Raw genomic sequence first — 21,997 nt, 5'->3', positions numbered from 1 at the left:
CCTTATGTTCTTTCTGTGTCATGAAATAAAAAATAAATAAAGGCTGTCATTTGGAGAGGCCCATGTCCAGACAAGCTAAGAAGGAGAGGCTGGCTCAAGCTGGTGGCCTTCCATCTCCCTCCATAAAGTCATAGCTCACAAGACACACGCCACCTTGGGCAAGTTGCTCCCAAAGGCTCAGGGTTCGTTAGAAACCACAGCGCTGTGACTCTGGCATGACCATTCCTGATGACTTCTCAGTCAGCTCATTGGGAACCACAGGTGGAGTGAAGGACAACTTGCCAGACAGCAAGTGTCCCAGGTGCTCCTCATGAGTCGTGAGTTACCGTGTCTTGTAGTTTTCCTGCTCATAGTTCATTTGGGCCCATGCTGACCTCCTGCCTGGCCATATTGATGTTGAGATAGGATGGCAGAGTTAAAGGCAGGGTTGGGAGAGGGTTAGGTGCTGGAAGCCAGTGTGAAGACAATGCCCAAACTAAGTCCCTGAAGAAAACCTGAGTCATGGAATTGGCCAGAATTGGTCCGTGAGTCACCTCAGGAGAAGATACAAGACTGGTGCAGAGGCAGAGTGAGAGTCTGTGGTCAAATCCAAGGTCAAAACCAAAGAGTTAATAGAGAAACAAAACACAAAGATATGAGGAGAGTCAGTCCAGATAAATTCCCACAGATGGCAGAACGGCCTCTCTTAGAAGCCCCGGTGCCTTGCCCCTTGGACCCAACTCCTAGTTTTGAAACCTGTTCAAACCTGTTCAGAAATAGAACAATAGCTAACAATACTGAAGTAGGAGCAGCAGCTGTGCTGACACTGAGTGCTTCCACCACCAGAGCACAAGCCCGGGACGACCCGTGTGGTCCTGAAGTGTCAGTGCCCAGGTGTATGGGAACAACTGCCGGGGAGCCCCCAGGCATGGGGTTCTCTGGGCTCTGTGACCCCCGCATCTATTCCTTGGCCCTACTCTTACCCTAGGCGTTAGCTCTTGAATCATATTTTATTTTCCTCGCTTAACTATTGGTTTAACTTTTCTTTTTTGATTTTTAATTGTGTTTTAAAAATTAGAAAGTATCGCAAGCCATACTCTGTGGCAGACGGTCAAAATGTGAGCTTGCTATAGCAACAAAGTCGAATCTTTGCTGGTGCTCTCTCCTCTGTGAGAGAAGCTTTTATATAGACTTAGACAGTGTTGAAAAAAATTACAAAAGGAATGTATGATCACTGTAAAATATTCACATCATAAAAGTATGTAAAGTAAAAAGTGAAGTCCCTTTTTTATACTACACTCCTATTCCCCAGTGGTCATCAATGTTAAAAAAGTGATATTTGTATGTGTTTAGAATTTTTCCAGATATGTATATATTCTAGATATATGTATATGTACCTAGAAAAAATATATATTATTTTTTAAACATATGGTCACACTATTGATACTGAGCTGCAGTTTGCTTTTCTTCACTCAGTCACACATTGCAGACACCCATTCTATTCTAACGCACAGTTGACCCTTGAACAACACAGGTTTGAATTGGGCAAGTCCACGTATACACAGATTTTTTTAAACACATACTATAAATGTATTTTCTCTTATAATTTTCTTGATAACATTTTTCTCGACTCTGTATGGTAAGAATACAGTATATGACATATAACACATGAAGCGAATGTTAATTGATTGTTTTTGTTATCAATAAGGCTTCTGGTCAGTAGTAGGCTATTAGTAATTAAGCTTTGGAGAATCAAAAGTTATATGTGGATTTTTAATTGCATGGGGGGGGGGTTGGTGTCCCTAACTCCCACGTTGCTCAAGGGTCAACTCTACATGTGTCTACTTCATTTTTGTTAATGGCTACACAGTAGTCATAGTAAGAATATGCAAAGTGCATTAATCACCCACATTTTAGTTTTCTGTTACAAATAACGTTGCCTTCGACATTCCAGTACAGGTATTCTTGTCAACCTCTAGAGCTTCTCCAGGATAATTCCTAGAAGGGAACTGCTGAGTCAACAGGAACGCACATTTAAAATTTCAATAGGTACCGCCAAATTGCCCTTTGTCCCAGTTTGCAATTTCACTCACAGTGTTTGCGAGACCCTCTCCCCCGCCTGCATCCTCACTGGGTATTATTGTTTTATTTCACAAACCAGAGCTGATTGGAGGTAACTCCAGGCTTTGGTAATTACGGGTTCTCTGAGCCCGGCACGAATCTTTTGGCAGTGAACGACACTCTGGCTGCTAGAGACTCCCGGTAAAGACTTCTTGGGTTCTTCTTTCTACTTCCAAGTCTTGTGCTCACTGGGGCTTAAAAAATCTTGATATTAACAATTCCATTGTATAAGTTACCTAGTGTCTTGCCCACCTTATTTCCTTTAATCCTCACAAAGTTTCTATTGGGTATGTAGGGAGGGAACTTATATTTGAGGGGCTCAGAGCAGTTGATGACTTTATTAAGTTCACGTGGTTGATAAAGGGAAGCGCTAGGACTTGAATACAAGTCTCCAGTGTTCAAGCCCCATATTCCAGGCCCCATTCTGCCTCAGCCTCTCTAGAGCACAGCGCTATCACAGAGCAGTGTCCTTAATTTATACATTTCTGCCCTTTTGGAATGTTTCTCTAGAGAAACTTACGCTTGCTTGTTGGTTGGATTTGGGGCTGCTGTTATTTGTGACTTAGGGGTATGAGTTGTGCCCATAAAAATGTTTTTGCAATTTGAATATTCTGGTATGTGGCCCAAGGTGACCCAGGGCAACATCTCCAGGAGAAGATGACTGGCAGGGTGCCGAGAGGCCTCGTGGTGACCTTATCTAGTAAGTGATAGTGTTGGAATTGGAACCAGATCCGTCTGACGCCAGAGCAGAAGCCTTGTTCCATTTACTCTCTGCACCACCTCATATAGAGCAAGATGCTCAGGGCAGAAGATCAATGCATTCTTTCTTTATAGGCAAATTACATGGAAGCCAGATTCACAGCAGGTTGAGTGCCGAGCGTGGAATCAGACAGAACAAGGAGAATTCAGGGTCTTAAGAAGCTAATTTCAGCTCAAGTAGCCGAAGGCAAGCTTACCCACTAGGGGGGTCACACACTCAAACACCAACAGAGGCTTGAAAAAGCTTCACCCAGATGAATAAAGCAGGGCAGGGAGCAGTGATGATAGGGGCGAGTGGGGACTGGGGCAAACTGGAGAGGGTGCCTTTCTCAAGGGAGCAGCTGCTGCTTTATAGCTCCAGCCTGTTGTTGCCAGTATGGTTAATTCAGGTCTTTTTAATAAGAGTGAGACACCTGTATTTTTCTATGTGAAAAATTTTGACAACTTTTAAAAATACTGTGAGTCAATACAGTGTGGGCCAAGCAAAACGTGCCTGCGGGCCAGCCGTGGCCAATCAGGTGCCAGCATTGACCTTCACTGTAGGAAACCTTTTCCCATGAAAACCGCAATGCTTGAAGCCATTAATCTAAAAGATTAAGATCAGTGCTCTTCAGATTTTCCCTTTAATCCTTTACAGTCTATTTACAGTCACTTCCCAGATAGAATTGAACATATTTCCTCTTACTAAATTATACTTACATTGCAGTCACGTCTCCTTGGAAGAGTTCCTGGCTCCACTTTTGATTGGATTGACACTTACGTAGTCAGTCCTTTGCGTTATGATTACTGCCATTCTTCATTTTGGAGTTACCGTTATTCTTATACTCCATGGCTAATCCCTGCCGGTGAGTGTGAGTTTTACTAATTCAACTCTCAGAGGACAACCCAGTTTTCAAGTCCTCTGGGGTGGGGGGAGGGAGGCCTTCACTGCTGCCATATTGAAGGGACAGAAAAAAAACTGTTTTCACTTTTTTTAGATATTAAAAATTGTTTTTAAATATATAAATATAACTTCATTGACTCACAGATTTATTTCTAGTGAGCGATTATTCCCCTAAAAATATTTGGGTGAGTTACAGCTTATAGGAGAGGAAGGAAGAAATAGGGACGTTCTTCTAGATACCGAACGAACAAGAGGACTCGGAGTGGATTTTACTTCAGAATGAAGACTGAACCTTCCTTGTAGATCTCAGTAGTGCTGGAATTGATCCTCCTTCCCTCCTCGTGGTGCATAGCAGCCTCGGAACCGGTTAAAACATCACTGGAAGGGGAAGAGGAGAGAAAGCTTCCAGAAATGGCAGGCAACTCCACCCTTTAGGCACATCGTGCCAATCAGAACACAGCACCAATGCAGTAAGCACGTTTCCAGAAGAAATGAACTTGTGTATGTAATAGCTTTGGGGCATGGGGACTCCATCAGCATCTTCAAATAATCGTGCCCATAACCAACAGTTAACAAATGTTAGTCTTTCATACAAGAACTGTTGAGAAGACTCTAATTCAACATTTACTAATCAGACTTCCCTGCTAGACATTATTTTGCCTTTAGTGTTGAGATATGACATGTAGTGACACATTACAAAATAAACGACATTTATTTAGCCAGGATCTAAATGGGTAGGCATGTAAAATAACCAGGTCTCATCTCCACCCCCCCGTCTTGCACAATGATAACGATGCCAACCGCTAAAGGCCTGCCATCATGTTGCGTTTCTGAATACCTCTCGCTCATCATAAAGATTCACGTATGCTCTTATGCAATGTGTATCCATTGTTTTTATGGTAAGCCAATTTTTTGAAAGTTGGTAATCTGAAATACGAGGCAGCCCAGATTCCCTGTATCTGCTTCTTGACATTCCCACCGAATTACACAATACCATCATAGGATTTCTACTCCTTAATCCTGGATGGTGAGGAACATAGTTTAACAGACATAGGCTTGAATCCTGTCCACTGAAACCTATAATCTTAAGCAAGTTCATTAACTCTCTGAGGTCAATTCCCTCAACTGCAAATTGAGAATAACAATACCTAGGTCATGAGGGTATTTGTGATGAGTATCAAATGCGATCCTGTATAATAAAGACAGGCCATATAGTAATCCTTTAATACGTGGTGACTGCTAATGTCTTCTTCAGCCCAATCGCCTGTTTAGAGGACAATTAAAGGCAATGAGACAGATAAAATGCATACTGCTCTAAGGAAACTGCAGTCACCCATGAAACACTGAGAGACCCATCTAAGGCCATAAAGGGCTAGGAGACCAGCATACAACATCATTGTAGAGATTGAGAGACTTGCGATCACAAATGCACAGCATTCTTACTCCTGCATTCTCCGAGCAGAGCCGGGACACTGGGAGCCCAAGCCCCACGCCTGTCCACCCAACCTGCGCAGCCAGGCAGGCGGTGGTGCACACCGTCATATCCAAACCTTTTGAAACTTCTGCTGGGGATATTTGCTGTCACTGTCACACGCGATGAAGACAGCAACATTCTCTTGCAGAAGGCAAAACCCTTTGTCCACCCGCCTCCCTCTGCTGCTGCCAGCCAGCAGGAAGTAGAGAGAGGGCCTGGCGCCCCTCTTCTCTTGGTCCAATTTCACACATTGGTTTTGCAGCATTAATAAATTGGTTACATTTGCCCTGCATTTGGCAGGCGAGGTTTCTAATAACACTCTGATCCCTTCAGAGGACATGAATCACTGGCATGTGGGGGGCTCTGGTTACCTCCCCCCCACTCTCTGCGGCTAAAGGCCCCACACATTAGCAGGGGTCAGGCACTCGCCTGGGCCGGGGCAGAGTCTAGGACAAGGGCCATGGCTTTGAGGCACTGTCAAGGGGCTCAAAGGTTTTCCCTCCGAGGGAGAACAGATAACTCCGGGCCCAGGCACTGTGCAGCTTTCTTCAGCTGTCAATCCTACCTGGTTTGCATAGAGATTGAGAAAACGTGTGAGATTTTACCACAAGAATCAGTCCAGAGAATTCAAGGGGGGTGGTGGTGGGTGGAGAGGGGATGGGAGAGAAAAAAATGTGTGAGGCAGATGTCTGCGAGGGCCGCGCCGCCCCACACGGCTTCCTTTGTGGAGCCGGGTGCTCTGGGGACGGACCTCCCGACTGAGGACAGTGTGTAATGATCTAGTTTCTCTGAGGCAGCTTTTCTTCTTGCCGTGGAATTGGGCGCACAAACTCCACGGGCAAGGGAAGTTCTGGGGCTGAGAAGAGGCCCAGGCTCAGAGCCAGCCACACTTCAGCCTTGGAGGGCCAAGGAGAGGAAGCAAGAGAGAAGCTCATGTGAGCAAGGGCAGGGCCTGGGACCAATGAATAAAATGGGAGAAAGAGAGGGGGAAACAATGGGAAAAAAACACTATTGAGAAGAGACAGAGAGGAAAGAAATTCAATTGAATCCAATAGATATTTTATGCTAACCTCTACTTGTGATAAAAGAATGTTTTTTACATAGCAAGTAGGTGTAGAATCTAGTTCCTGCCCTCCAGGAATTTATTGATCAGTTTAAAAATCAGCTACAGCCCTGGCCAATGTGGCCCAGTTGGTTGGAGTATTGTGCTAGAGGGTCATGGGTTCAATTCCCTGTCAGAGCCTATGCCTAGGTTGTAGGTTCAATCCTCAGTTGAGGCAAGTATGAGAGGCAACCAATCAATGTTTCTCTCCCTCCCTTTCTCCGTCCTTTCCCCTCTCTAAAATCAATAAGCATGTCCTCAGATGAAGATAAAAAATAAAATATAAAATAAAAATCAGCCACAGAACTCAATCCTGGCACAGATTATGACACAGGCGTCAGTGCCATGGGGAATGGTGAAGAGGGCAGAGGTGCTCATGGGGAGGTTTCAGAGAAGGTGGTCTTGAGAGTCTCCCGGAAGGGTGGGGAAGATTGAGCAGAGGTGAGGGGAGGACATTCCTGAATAAAAGTGGTAGTATGGAGAGCAGAGGAATAGAGGAACAGGGAATAAGTGATGGGAAGACAAATGAGAAGAAAAGGAAAATGAAGAGAGTCCCAGATGGCCACTCACAGGTGCCTTAGTCGCTGCACAAATCACAGTCTACCTTGGACCTTTGCATCCAAAGGAATCACAACTGGAGGCTTCCTGTTGGATCCTGCAAACCCAGGCAAACCATCAATACAGCAGCCCCACTCCAGGCCCAGAGGGAAGGAAGAGAGACCTGTGCACACCGAGGGAAAGCAGGATACGCTCCCCTCTCTCCTGGGGGTGCCAGGCCGGCCTCAAGCCGGACACCTGGAGCCACTGGCATGTCTCAGAGTCTCACCTGGCAGATACCTGTATGCCCTCCCTCTCTCTGTTCTGTCTTTCTCTCTGTGCTCTCAGGAGTCCCAGCAAGGAAGGACTTTTTCTGTGTTTCCCAACTTTTTATATAGAAAAAAAAATTAAAATCTTCTCAAAGGTTGAAAGAATGCTGTACTGAACAGAGGAATACTTGAATTGTTTCACCCGTTATTGACACGTGATTCCATAGACAGTGAACCTGGGGCACAGCAGGAGCCCTCATTTGCAGTATTTGTCAATTTCTATGGTCTTGAAACTCCCGCTGTGGCTGATTTCAAGCTATTGAAATTAAACCAGTAGTTTAACAAGTGGCTTTCAGAATTCTTATATATTTATCTGCTCTCAAGAGCTGGTAAGAGCCAGTTCTAGCATCCGATATTTTTCCTGAACTATTTTCAATAACTTGCAGATATCTTGGTGCTGAGCCAAATAGCTTTAGCATGTGTCTCCTATGGACTAAGGCATTCTCGAATGTAATTACGGCTATTATCACACTGGAGAAAAAACTAGCGACATTTCATAATTATTATTCAATATACATTTCCCACTAAAAATTTCCCAATTGTTCCCCAAATGTTATTTTTAGCGTTTTTAAAAAATCACAAATCCAATGAAGTTTGTATATTGTATATGGTGTTTTCTTCAGCTCCTTTTTAAAAAAGATTTATTTATTAATTTATTTCCAGAGAGAGGGGAAGGGAGAGAGAAAGAAAGGGAGAGAAACATCAATGTATGGTTGCCTCTTGTGCTCCCCCAGCTGGGAACCTGGCCTGCAATGCAGGTATGTGCTCTGACTGGGAATTGAACCAGCGACCCTTTGGTTCTGAGGCCAGTATTCAATCCACTGAGCCACACCAGCCAGGGCAGTTTCTTTTCATCTAGAATGGTCCTCTGACTTCTCTTTTAGTTGTAGTTTTGGATTTTTTTTTTTTATGACATTGACTTCTATGAAGAATCCAGTCCAATTGTCTACAGAATTTATTACATTCTGGATGTATATGGTTGTTTCTCATGGTTAAATTCAAGTTAAGTATTTTTTGGCAAAAATACTCCAAAGGTCTACCTCATTTCAAGTAGGCCTCCTATCAGAGGCTTAAATAACATCAGATTGCTCCACTATTGGCGATGCTAACAGTTAAAGCAGTAACCACCAAATATCTCCGTTTTTAAAAAAGGTGCCTTCCCCCCTTTGTAACTAATGCATAATTTGTGAGGTGATATACTGATGCTATGTGAACATCTCTTTACTCAAAACCCTTTTTGCTCAGTGCTTAGAATGTGTTGCTGATCCTTGTCCATATCAAACATATTTGGGGCTGAAATGTAGTGATATTCTAATTCTATTTTTCCTTCTACATTTACTAGGTAGAATTCTCTCTTTAAAAGTCTCCTTTTTTTAGTATAATTATGGACTCATGGATTTGTTTTCAAAAAACTTCAATGGATTATAATCTATTACTGTCATTTTCTCTTTTGATGTTCAAATTATCCTAGACTTGGCCTGTGGGGACCCCTTCAGGCAGGATCCTGGGTCCTTTTGACATGGCCTCATTATTCTGTAAGTATTTCCTTTCTTCCTTGCTCAGCAAGATTCCCGGGCTCCCTTGTGTTGGCCTTGCACCAGCGCCAGAGCAGTTATTTCATCGAAGACTGCTGGTTTCTGTGGTGGGAAATGATATTTAGAGATCAAGATCTGGGTGCGGGGTGTGCTCATTGCTGCAGTGATGTCACCGCTCTTGGGTCCTTTCAGTGACACGGTTAGAGGGAATTTATAAATAAATTATAGCACAAAGTGTGTGTGTGTATAGTTCCTAAACCCCTGCATCCCAGAGTGTGAAATTATTTGGAGATAGAGTCTTTGCAGAGATATTCAAGTAAACCTGAAATTATTAAGGTGGGCTCTAATCCAATATGACTGGTGGCCTTATAAAAAAGGGAGATTTGGACATAGAGGCACATGCAGAGGGAAGATGATATAAAAACATAGAGAGAAGATGGTCATCTATCGGCCAAGGAGAGACACTTGGAATAGATCCTTCCCTCACAGCCCTCAGACGCACCAGCCCTGCTGACGCCTTGGTTTGGAGCTGGGCTGTGAGGTAACACATGCCTGTCGTTAAAGCCACCCAGTCTGCGGTGCTTTGTTATGGCAGCGCTGGCAAACTAATGCACCACCATAACAAAGTGCCGCACATTTAGCATCTTTAAACAACATGTATTTATCTTACATTTCTGCAGAAGTCTGGTATGGATCTCAGTGGAGGCCGCAGACTAAAGTCAAGGTGCCAGCAGAGCTGCATTGCTCTCTGGGGTCCATATCCACTCTAGGAGAGAATCTGCGTTCACTCAGGTTGTTGGCAGCATTCAGTTCCTGTGAATGCAGACTAAGGTCGTCCTTTCCCTCCTGACCGTCAGCTCAGGTACGGCCCAGCTTCTGCAGGCCACCCGCATGCCTCGGCTCATGGCCCCCTTACTCCATCTTCAAAACCAGCACGGCAGGCTGAATCCTTGCCATGGTTTGGCTGTCTCTTACCTCTCCTTCCCTTGTTGCATCTTCTTACTTACCCTTCTGCCTTTCTCTTTCACTTTTAAGGGCCCATGTGATTTCACTGCACCCACTCAGGAAATCCGGAATAATAGCCCTAAATTAAGCTTAACTCTATCTGCAAAGTTCCCTTTGCCATGTGATATAACATATTCACAGGTTCCGGGTATGGATGCTTTGAGAAGAGGGGCATTATTCTGCTTACCACATGATGACATAAATATATTTAGTTTATTTGCTTTGTCCAAAATAGCCATAGAATAGTTTCAAAATTTCAATAGCATTGTAATTATTAAGAAATGACCAATTAAGCAAAATTAAAATCTCTCTGAAGTTCTTTTTATCCCTAGAATATTCCCCCTGAGAAAGTACACGCAGAATTTTACTTCTTTTCTCTGTGTGGTAAGGTTCTGAATTTGATACATAGCTTGATGCATTTGTATCTGTTCGCGTTCAGTTTTAAGGTTTGTTTTGTTTTTCATCTTTTCACAGTTAATTTTATTTTGTGAATAAGAAAAACATTTCTATAACTCAGAAGTCAAGCTGTATGAAAAGATCTACCTAGAGAAGTCTCATTTCCATCCCTGATCCAACTCCTGAATTCCAGGGACTGGTGTGCTGGGGGCCTGTGTGTCTGGTTGCTGTCCCTGCTGCTATATAAATCAAATCTCTGAAGTACAGATAGCAAATAAGTGTTAGTACAAATCTATCATCATTTCATCAACTACAGCCATTTATCCAGAGAACAAAAAAGAACAGAGCGGCCCCTGCCCCAAGGTGTGATAGTGTCTCAGGGGAAACAGACCTGAAATGCTATAGAGCAGAACAGGCGAGGGAGGCCCAGCATCTGGCGAGAGGCTTGACTCAGGGTAGGGCCTCAGGATGACCCCACAGCTAGGGCTCCCGAGAGAGGCTCAGTGGGGGACATAAGGCTTGATTCAGAAAGGAAAACGGCATTAGCAAAGGCAGAGAGGTGGGTGTATTCCAGGCTGTTGGGAACAACCAGCCAACCAGCTTGGAGGAATGGGACAAGCACTTAAGTTGGCACGTCGTAAATTGGACTCAGGATAAATTAGGATAATCTATTTAGCAATTTCCCTATTGAATACACAGGTTGTTTTAAATTTTACAACAACCTAGAAGGTAGTAATTTTTATATCGTTGTATATTTACCCTTGTACCTTTGTACCCACAAAGGTACTTCCTTAACAAATAAGACAAACAAACAAAGAAAGCCTCATAGACACAGATAACAGTAAGGTGGTTAGCAGAAGGAAGGGGGTGGTAAAGGGTCAAAGGGGTCAAATACATGTGATGGAAGAAGATTTGACTTTGAGTAGTGAGCATACAATCTAATATACATATGATGTACCATAGAACTGTACACTTGAAACCTATATAATTTTATTAACCAATGTCACCCCAATAAATTTAATTTAAAGAAAAAGAAGGGTATTTTTGTAGCCATGGCTCTCAAATCTAAGTGTCCATCAGAATGACCTGGAGGCCTTATTAAAACATAGATTCTCAGATGCCACTCCCAGAATTTCTGATTTAGTAGGTCAGTGGTGGGGCCTGAAATTTTTCATTTTTAGCAAGTTCTCAGGTGATGCTGAGGCTGTTGGTATAGATTAAACTCTAAGAACCATCTTTCTATATGATGAATTTTTAAAATTAGAAAGTTGGGTTAAAGTTTATGCAAATGTTTCATTTTGATGAATCTTGCACATTATCTCGCACAAAGACCGTATCAGTTTACACCCCCACCTACAGTGTGTGAGCATAACCTTGACCTCCACCCTGCCAACACCAGCTATTTTAACTCCTTTGCTTTTTTTGTGTGTGTGTGCTGATTGAATGGTAAAAAATGGAATCTCATTATTGTTCTGTTTTACACTACCCAGAGTGTCTTCTCATTATTTTTAACAGTAACTTCTACTTTTTTTAAATCTTATTACAAGAATAATGTTTATTGCAAAAAAAATTAACGGGCTCTCAACAGGCAAAAAGAAGATAAAGTCATCCATAAGCCCACCACACATAGATCACCACGTTAACATTTGGTGTACTTTGTAACCTTTTTTTTTCCCTTTAATAACATACTGTGAACATTTTTTCCATGTCATGTCATTCATTAACTATTCTTCTTCAACATCAGCCTCAATGGCTGCATCATATCAATGGAATGTTTCTGAATGAGAATTGACATTTACAAAATGGTTGGGGAAGACTGATCTAGCAGCAGGGTCTAACACAGGGAAAGCCTGCAGGCAAGGAGAAGCTAGGAAACCAGTGAAATAGTACAGCAGAGTGGTGACAGTGGGATTATAAGACAAGGAGTGAACACAGGAAACACTGGGAAGAAAGACAACAAACTTGCTAGAATCCATGATGGAGGGTGAGGAATGATTCAAAGCCGAATCCAGCGGAGTGCCCTGCATTTCAGGATCATACGCTTGGGAGATGCCTAGGAAGAGACAGGTCATCTTTCTTATCTTTGATCCATGCATTTATCTTGGTGTAAAGGTTTGGGGATGGAAGTCAACTTTCCAGAGGAAGATTTTCATTTAGGAGAGCAGCAGACTTTAACTCTCAGAGCCCAGGCTTGATGCCCATTTCAACGCAGGGATTATTTCAGAGACTCCGTGGTGAGGCAGGAAGACTGCAGTCTGAGTATTAAAAAGACGGACTGTGCATCACTGCTTTGCCACTTATTGTGAACTTCAGCAAGCCTCTTAACTTCCTTGAGCTTTTTTGTCCATAAAATAAGAGTGAAAATATATATTTCATACAGTTGTTGTAAGAATTAAATGAGATGATGTACGTAAGATGCTGGCCCATAGGCAGCAGATATTTAAGGTGTTGTGGTTTCTTTTTATCATTGTGAGAATAGCAATATAGAGTAACAACATGCTTATAAATCATCCCACAGCTTGGCCCCTCCCTAAAGAAGCACTCATGGCCAACCTAGGCATGTCTGCTTGCAATGAAATGAAACTCATCAACGAAAGGTTAATTTCTGAAATAGTCCTTTTTGTGAGTAGCTGTCTGCACTTGGGCTTCTTTCCTGAGCAGAAGCTCCAGGGATGTGCTCTGGGGGTGGCTGGAGAGATTCCATGCATGCTGGAACCTCTGGAGGTTACCTGAGGACATGGCAGAGATGTGTACAGTAGAAGCAATGAAGACCTTCAATCAATACTGACAAACTTGGTTCTTGTTCCTTCCACTGGCTCAATATTTATCTGTGATCTCAGAATACAGACACTGATTGTAATAAGTCTTCAGGCAGATCAATATCTGTTTGTAGTCTTTCCTAACTTAGAGTGGAGATTACTTCCTAGGGTAAGTCTGAGGAGCAAATGGGGGTATTGCATTGGAAAGTGCTACCATGATATTCAAGAGGAGTGGATACCAACTGTTGAGTTTCTTTTGGGAACCTCTGTAAGGCTATCTCTTTATAGGCCATCAGTAAGTAAACCACAGCAGAAAATGGAGTTGTTTCAGCTGCCTGGAAGCCATCTAGTATATGATTAACAGAGACATCAAAATAGCCATCACTCACATCCCCCACCTTCCCACAACCAACAACTCTCTGACACAGCAAGCTGCACAAATATCCATGTCCCTGACTTAACTCTTGTCCCTTGACGTTGGAGGAAGGGGAAGCTTAGACCCAATTATCTACTCCCCATTTGCCTTAGATGATATGAAGCACATTTCAGCAAATGCCTCTCCAGAGAACACAGTGGGACCTATGGTCTGTCAGAGAACATGGACCAACATATATTTGCTCAGTATCTAGTATCATAGGCCAAGTGTTGTTATATGTCCTTGGTTAATCTTATTTTCACCACAAGCCAGGGAGATGGTCATTATCCTCATTTATCAGAAGAGGAAACAAAGACTCAGAGAGATTAAAGCAATGTATAGCACGGTGGCTGGCAGCTACCTCCCCTTTTTCCACCTTTCTCTCAATTTAGTTTTGCAACATGTGTTCCTATCGCCTTGGTTGCTTCACAGACTAACAAACCTCCAACCCACACAAAAGAAGAAGCGGTACATAGACCATATCTCCATTTTTTGATCCGTCTGCTCAGTCTCACTGGGCCCTAGATAAGTTAAATTCAGTGACCATAGAATTAAACTTCACTGTCAGTCTACCGTGTGCTGGCAAGCCCACGTGCATGAGACAATGAATGGTAAAGGTGGAGAAATATATCTATTAAATTAAAGCCTGCCTTGTTTACTCATTTGTTAAAAACAAATTTTCATACAGTGTGAACCAGTTCCTGGTTATTTTTAAAAACAAGACCATTATGTTTTCAAAAGTGGAGTGGATGGAAATGTGCTGTTTCCTGCGGCCCTGTCTCCCTGCTCCTTCTCTCTCACCCCGTGTGTATATTACGGGTTTCTTCCTTCCAGAGATGCTCACAGCTGTTTCCCTTCCTCTCTCCTGAGCTCTCCAGGGCAGCCTTCATTCTTCCACCTCAGCACGCCTTAGACCCCATGGAAACTCCCCCACGGTGTGATTGCTTCCACACTTTTATATGCTTTAAAGAATATCAGCTCTGAGAACTGCTTATTGATCCCGAGTGGGGAATCCTCCCTTCCAAAGCAATTTGCAGTTGACAAAGGAATGTGAAGGCATCCTTCTCTATTTCCTGCTCCCCACCTCCATGCCCCACCCCCACAAGGTGAGGCCCTCATAACCAGGCCTACCTTCCCTAGTGACTCCTTTTCTAAGTATTTCTGATGAAGCTGACTTTTCTGTTTCTCAGACACTGATCACTTGAAACACTTAATCACTCAAGTTTTAAATAGATCTCTACCTAGTTTAGAGATTTCATTTTGAAACCCAAATATGGAAAAGAGTCCGTTGCTCCCCAAGTACTTAAAGTTCCAAGAGACATGGATTCCACCTGTTCATCAAAGACTCATACCAGGTCTCAGAACAACGGTGGTTGGGCTCGAATGTCAACATCCATAGTCAAAGCAATGGATGTTGTTGATCATGCTTGGTTGTTAGTGCTCAGCACTGAGCGATGCAAAGAAGAAAGGAGAGTGTAGTTTTGGAGTGCTTACCTTGCCCCAGGTGCTATGCTAGTCAAATATGGAATTTTTCTAATCCTACCCACAACCTCTCTAGAAGATTCCACCTCACATGCCTAAAAGATATAGTTATTTTCTAAGGACCTGTCTCCTATTAGCACTATTCTACTGATGAAAAAACTGAGCTCAGAAAGGTTAAATGGTTGTCCCAAGATCACCCAGCAAAGAACTGGCAGTGGCCCAAGCAACCCAGTCCTCTGCCTCCAAGTCAAATGCACTTTCCTTATCTCCACAGCTGGCAAGGGTTCCCCATACTCAAAATCCACGTTGGAAATGAAGTCAGTGTGCTGGACAATGGTATTGTGATGTCTGCCGTTTTATTAGTTTGAGTCAACATTCCAAATGGTGACGCTCCTTTCCTGCTCCGGAACTGACCAAGACAGCTGCTGCCGGGGTTGCAGCCGCAACATCCCAACCCCCTGTGACCCCTGAGGCCTGGGCGACTGAGCCCAAGGGAACACGGCCTTTCCTAATGATGGGCCTTGCCTTTCACAAAAATAGAACTTTTATCAAGCCACAAAACTTAAGATTTATTTACATTAGCATAGGTTTGCATTCAAAGGCTAATAAATAAAAGGTAGAGCAAGATGTTTTTAAATAGTTAAACACTGAGATGAGTTAACCTCTTCAACTAAAGCTTTTCCCAGGTTTCCATATACTGCTTCGAAGAGGAAGGCTCGTCTGTTCCTTTCGGTACCGAGGACGCAAAGCAGTCCTCTCCCTGACGCTGAAAGCCTGCGGTAGGGTTTTCCTCTGAGGAAACATGAACCTGCCGCCGCCTCTTCGCTAATTCCAACAAAGATTGTTCTTTGCTTTCCAGTGCTTGCCCTTTCTACTTTATGTTAAAAAAAATTCATGTGTTATTATTAAAAGTGGAACCAAAAATCCTACCTTATTTAAAAAAAATTTTTTTTAAGTACTCTGAAGTAAAGAATTATGTGAAGTTTAGAGACATTGTATTGTTTATTCGTGGGTATTCAGGCCATCTTAATAGCCTAAAACTCCCGTGAATGCTTTTCAAATACATCTATCCTAGAATCTGGCCACCTTTTTTGAGTGTGTGATTTCTAAGACATTGATTATTCATCCTTCCAGAGAAATGGCCACAAGACCAAATTGGAAGAGTGACCAAAGAATTACACTGAAATCAATGAAGTATAGTCAGGGACTGCTCAAGATGAAGACGTCAAAAAAGTGACAAAACATGCAGCAACCAGCCAATTGTTTTGTAAGTATTTACTGTGTTCTGTTTGCATGAGGTCGTCTGACGGTAGGGCTGGTAGTTTAAATAAAGAAGGAGATTGTCGTAAGGACGTCAAGATCTCACATGCTTCATAGTGTAGAAACGGTTTTTCACTAATATTGTCTCTTTCCTTTCTCGTAACGACCTTGTAAGACTGCTATACTGATTAGCCTCCTTTTATAGCTGAGGTTGAGTACACTAGTGAAGGTCACATGGCTTGTAACGGACAGATGTGGGATTCAAACCCAGGGTCTTTGACTCTAAAATCTGTTACATTTTTCAATGCATTCACCAGAAGGTAAGTCCTATATAGGTTGTTTCAGGAACAAATTGCCCATTTTATTATCTGATTCCCCAGCCCCTTCCCAACACTGTGTGAGATAAAGCCCAGACACTGTACTTGGGCTGCGAAAATCCCTTCACAGTTTGCCCAGACTCCCTCTCCAGCCTCATGTAGCCCGTTGCCCAAACACACTGTACTTTCCCATGCTTCTGTGGGTTTTCTCACTTTTTCCTGTGCTAAGACTATCTTTTTCCCTCTGCTAGTCCAGTGAAGTCCTATGAAACATTCAAGGTCCAGTTCTCCTGTTGCTCCTCTTCACCCCATGCCAGCAGAATTATTCCTTCCCCTCTCTGGGCTTCCTTAGAGTGTATTCACGCACTTCAAATTACACACTACGATGGTGGCAGGAATGCACGCATTTTCACCTCTGTGTCCTCGGTATCTATCATACCTGACACATAGCAGGTGCTCAAGGAATGTTTATGTTGAATTTGTGGAAAGTTCCAAAAATGTATAGCCACAACAGAATTGGTTCTGGGAGAATGTCTTTTGGTTATTTTCAACAGTTCCAAATTCTAACCAGTCTCATTAACCCAAATAATCAGCCTCTAACTATACTAAATATTCCACTTAATATTTTATGTTTGTACAAACTTTTCCTGTTTTACTAACCGTATCCTCCCTGAAACAAGATTTAGGATCCTTTTCATTTTATTGTATATTAAGTAGAATCCAGTAGAAATCTGGATAAAAGAATTGGTACTATTTTAGAATTTAATCACTCAAAAATTCAACTTTTCATTGCAAACTGTTTCTTTATTTCCTTTGATCATCTGAGTTAATTAACAGGCTGTCACCGTAAGGCAGTGGGTAGATGCCAGCCGGTGGGCAGGCTCCACCACCTGCTAAAGTGGAGGCGATCATGTGACCTGTCTGTGGGGTTGTGGTGAGGAGTGAATGAAAGAATGTCTAAAGGACCTGATAAACACTAGGCATTATACTGGCAAAACTTCTGCTTGGCCTGAAGGCCTCAAAAGAAATTCCCACCAGGTCAGTAATGTCCCACTTGCTGATTAATATGAGGTTAAGTTGTTTCATTTCTAAAACTGTTCTTTCAAAATGGGCTGACACATCAATTGGGTTTAAATGGCCCCGAGGGGTACAAAGCCTGCAAGACCATTCACAGACAGGCAGGTGTCGGGTTGAGCAGGCTTACCTGTTACCAGTTCACCTGCACGGGCCACGTCCTCTGAGAAGGCTTTCTTTCCTTGTCCCTAGGCTGTGTCATGCACTCTTTCTAAAGCAGGGCTCCAGGGCACCCCTGCTTTCCCTTTGGAAGCACCTAACATAACATTGCATTTTGCAATTGCCCGTTTGCATCTTCCATGAGACTATAAATGCTGTAAGATCATGGGTAGTGTTTAATCTGTGTCTGAAGCCCCACTGCCCAGGACGGTGCCTAGCATTTAGCAAATTCTCAATGAATGTGTACTGAATGAAAAAAAAAATGCATGAATAAGTGTTTAAAGAGGAGATCTAGATGAGGGTAGATGTCTGATTCTATATTTGGAATGTCAAATATGATTAAAAGAGGAGAGTAATTAGGAATAATACTTGTGGCTCCTTTTTCCCACCAAAGAGCAAGTATACTTCAAAGCTTTGCTTTATTCAGAACATTCCTGGGTTAATAACTGGATGTGGGCCCACAGTGGGTGAGTATGGGTGTGAATTTTTGTGATTGACAACACTGTGCCAATCATCCACAAACAACTACGTTCAGTTGTCTTCATCCCAGCTCCCCGCCTTTTCTTCCTAAGGCTTCCCATCAGTTCTCTACATGAGGATGATTCTCAACCATGGAAGCTCTATATTCCTAAAGAGGAAGTGAAAAAGATGACTAGAACAGGACTGAACAGGAAGAGTAAGTTATCTTAATTGAAATTAATAGATAACTCCCACTCTCCTTCCTTAACTCATAAAATTTCTATCTGAGCGCTGATTACAGTTGACATATAGTAATTAATATTTGTATAGCACTTCTCAGCATTTCCACAATGTATTTATCAAAATACTTAATTCAATCACCACGAGAATCCTGTTAGATGAATTCTTGTTTTTTCTATTATACAAATTAGCAAATTGAACTCCATGCAGTTAAGTGACCTCCCTAGAATCACACAGCCTCTAAGTCCTGCGCGTAGTGAAGGCCAGAACGAAGCCCAGCTCTGACGCTGGTGTTGGCTTGGCTGGTGTTACAACTATCTGCACGTACCCTGCCTACCCCAGAGCATTGTAAATGCTCCCTGACAGCAACTACCATACTTTGCTCATAGTCAACACACCGTGAAATTCAAGAAACTAAGCTTCTTTAAAGATCTGATATCATTACATGAAGAGAATTGTAAAGTGTGATCATTGACGTTTCACATCTGGTCAAAGGGCATTTGTACTTTGCAGCCTTACCTTGTAGAGTGTGCCCAGGCTAACGGCACCCGGATGGAGCCAGTTCCAGTTGCGGAATGCAAAGCCCCGCGCAGGAAGGCCGGCAGCTTGCAGCTCTCCACACCAAATCCCCAGCCATGCCAGTGAGGAAGCCATGCTTCCAGGCACCTGTTTGAAATGTTTACTCCAAGGTGACTCAAGGTACCGAAGAACAAGTGATAAGAATTAAAGGCCAAACCAGACAAAGCACCGGGGAGCTGGGCCTTGCCCACAGAGCACACCGGAGTCACCCTACTGGTAATTTATGAGAGGTTGAGCTGGCAGTGTCTGTGCAAAGCGGGAACCCTGTGCCCTGGTTTCCTCATCTGTAAAGGGAACACTATTTGTACCTACTTCAACAGGTTGACGTGAAGATTAAATTATTTAATACATTGAATGAGCTTAAAACAGTGCCTGGCACATAGCGTAAGAGTGTTCCGATCATCAGTATTATTGCTGCTGCTAAGGGTAGAGCAACATGGAAATCTCAGTGGATAAATGCATAAAGTTGGCCAACCTCAGCCAAATTCTAGGTCAAAGCCACTTTGTTGTACTCACCTAGATTTAATGACCACACCTGAACATTCAGTGAAATCATTTGGTTTCCTCAACTTTGCCTTTGAGGGGGTCTGAAGCCTCAGAAGATATCTTTCTGAATCTCCGGTGGGTCTTCTAGACTGGATGAAGTGAAAGATTAAAAATTAAAACATCCCCTTCGCTTTTATGTCTCTCCCTACTCCGTCTTCCCTCTGCTGGCGACCCTCTCTCCAGGGCCCTGTGAGCACTCTGGGCCCCTCTGATTGTGCCTCTCCTTCCTTCCCTGCCAGTTGCCTCCTAATTGTCCGTGGGTCCTTAATGCCTTTCCCTGTGACCATGAACCTCATTTATCACTCATTTCTCTGAATCCCTGTGGCACTCACCACCTGGCTCATATGGGTCCCTGCAATTTCCTGAATGTTAATCTTATTTCCCAGAGAGCAATGAACTTGGTAAAAGCAGGCCAGACACCTGGCACCCTCGGTTAAACCGTGTTCTGGATTCCTGCTGCCCGCTACACACGAAGGTGCACGATTTTACTCTGATCTTTCTCTGTCTTTTTGGGAAAATTTCTCAGTGCATGCGATGGGTTGAGAGAATCTAATCATGTATTACAAAAGACCTTAAAAGAAAGTATAGAATAACATATGCCAGAATAACATAAACCAGGCATCGACTGTAAATAATTTTTCCTGGGTGCTCATTTTAAATCCTCTTCTGTTTTCATAGAAGGTGCTGCTCCTTTGACATAGAGGGTGAGACAAAAGTGTGTTTACAGGGGTGAGTATGCGAAACACAAAGTTTCGTCTTATATTTTTATTTATTGTATTATTTTCCATACGAACAGCTATAAGCCTACTTTGGCCTCACCCTGTATATCTTAAGAGTCCTTCCTTCCCAGGACCTGCAGGGTGCAGCCCCACCCAGTTTTGAAGCCAGTCGGATGGCCCTCTGCCCTGAGCCAGCCCAACTGTCAGCTCCCCTCGCATGGCCGGGGGGGCCGGGCCCTGCCAGCCTAAAGCCTTCGACTTCCAGCGCCCCTAGAAGACAAGCTTAAGTTTGCTGAAGATTAAGGCCGATATCGGGGTTAATTCATGGCAGGGAAATGCTTATGATGGAATAGTTACCCCAAACCAAAAACTCATGCTAGGTCTAACTATGTTACTATCCTCTGCTGATCACTGCTGTGTTGATTCATTAGGTTGGACCTTGTTGGACAGCAATGGCTTCAATCAAGTCCAAGTTCACCGGCCCCCTTGGGCTCTGGACATTGGTTGTCTTTCTAGAAATGAGCTCCTGAGTCAGAGCTCATTCAGCTTCCCACCCTCCACCTCCAGTCCCTGCAACAGAATCTCTACCCGGTGTGGTGCTATTTTCCTCTGAAACTGGACTTTCTAGAGATTTCCTTCATGGGCACTAGAGTTCAAAAATAAATCTAAGGATGGAAGACCACACCAGTCCTTGCCATGTTACCTGGAGGCTCCCACCTTAATACAACACCAGTGCAGTGTCCTTTAACTGAGGTCCAGGAGCTGCCACTGGCTCTTCAAAACAGGGTGACCTGGTACCATTTCCCCGCCCTCATTCCCCGAACGCTGTCGTTTCCAACTACGACGGTTTTTATTCGGTGTGCCTGTTTGCCAAAACCTATATAAATCAGAGTGCGCACTTTGCAAGACTTAGATTTGATTAATCTTAAAAAATTTAGAAGCTGCATGAGTGGGGTTTGAGATTAAGTGTGCAAAGATGTTAAGAGCAGCCTCCCCACCAGCCTTCAGATTGAGATGGATGAGGAGCAATACCGGGTTTGAGCTGCCCATAATTGAAAAAGTGTGTGCCCAAAATATCATATTTATCCTGCATTTTTCCGAGAGCCATAACTCCAAGGCCTTTCATTAGGCCCTCGATAAAGTGAATGTCTTCAGCTCTAAGCGTCCCAGATCCCATGGGCGTTTATGATACTTAGAGAACAGGGTTAAGAATGCCGAATGTAAAAGACATTGGGGAGGAAGTGGAGGGTGAATTCCTAAAGGCAAATGGTCCCTAGGTTTCCCTGCAAAAGCAGCACAAAACCGGGGAAGAGTAGCATTTGTGAGCAAGTGAACACTAGAAGTGTCCATGTAAACCACCAGCATCCCATCTCTAAACTAAGCCTGGGGGGCTGTGCCCGCAGCAACCACACAGTCTTCCCAGAAGGCATCCAGGGCACAGAGCTGCCCGGTGCCCGGCCCTGGGGTGGCCACTCACACTCTGTGCTGTCAGTGAGCATGGTTCCTGAGGTTGTGTGACGTGTTGGCTGTGAGCAATGGGGGGAAGCCACAGCAGAGACCAGAATGTGGACCCCAGGGGCAGGATCACAGGTCTTCTGGCCTCATCTCAGCCCTGATACTGGGCCGGGGTGCCTTCATTGGGAGCTGAGGGACGGCACGCCCGTGAGCGCTCAGCAGATGCTGAGCATGTGCTCTGTGCAGTCTCTGTGCAGTCTCGCACACGGTGTCGTGAGGAGTGCACATGTGTCTGAGAAACATCGACTGGCCTGAAGAAGCCTGCGGGGATGGGCTGCAACCTCTCACCTGGCCATGACTCTGCTGCCTGAACATGGTTTTAATGTGCCAACACCTGATCTGCTGTTCACTCC

General features: G+C 43.7%; 1 pseudogene; it reads left to right on the top strand.

Annotated features, from left to right (window-relative positions):
• Positions 1–1,067: 1,067 nt before the first annotated feature.
• LOC112314106 (small nucleolar RNA SNORA28) lies at positions 1,068–1,180 on the top strand (annotated as a pseudogene).
• The last annotated feature ends 20,817 nt before the right edge of the window (positions 1,181–21,997 follow it).

The sequence above is a fragment of the Desmodus rotundus genome, chromosome 12 (assembly GCF_022682495.2).
Source record: "Desmodus rotundus isolate HL8 chromosome 12, HLdesRot8A.1, whole genome shotgun sequence".
Classification (NCBI taxonomy): domain Eukaryota; kingdom Metazoa; phylum Chordata; class Mammalia; order Chiroptera; family Phyllostomidae; genus Desmodus; species Desmodus rotundus.
Note: the sequence above shows the minus strand (reverse complement) of the source record. Positions and strands in the feature narration are given on the sequence as shown.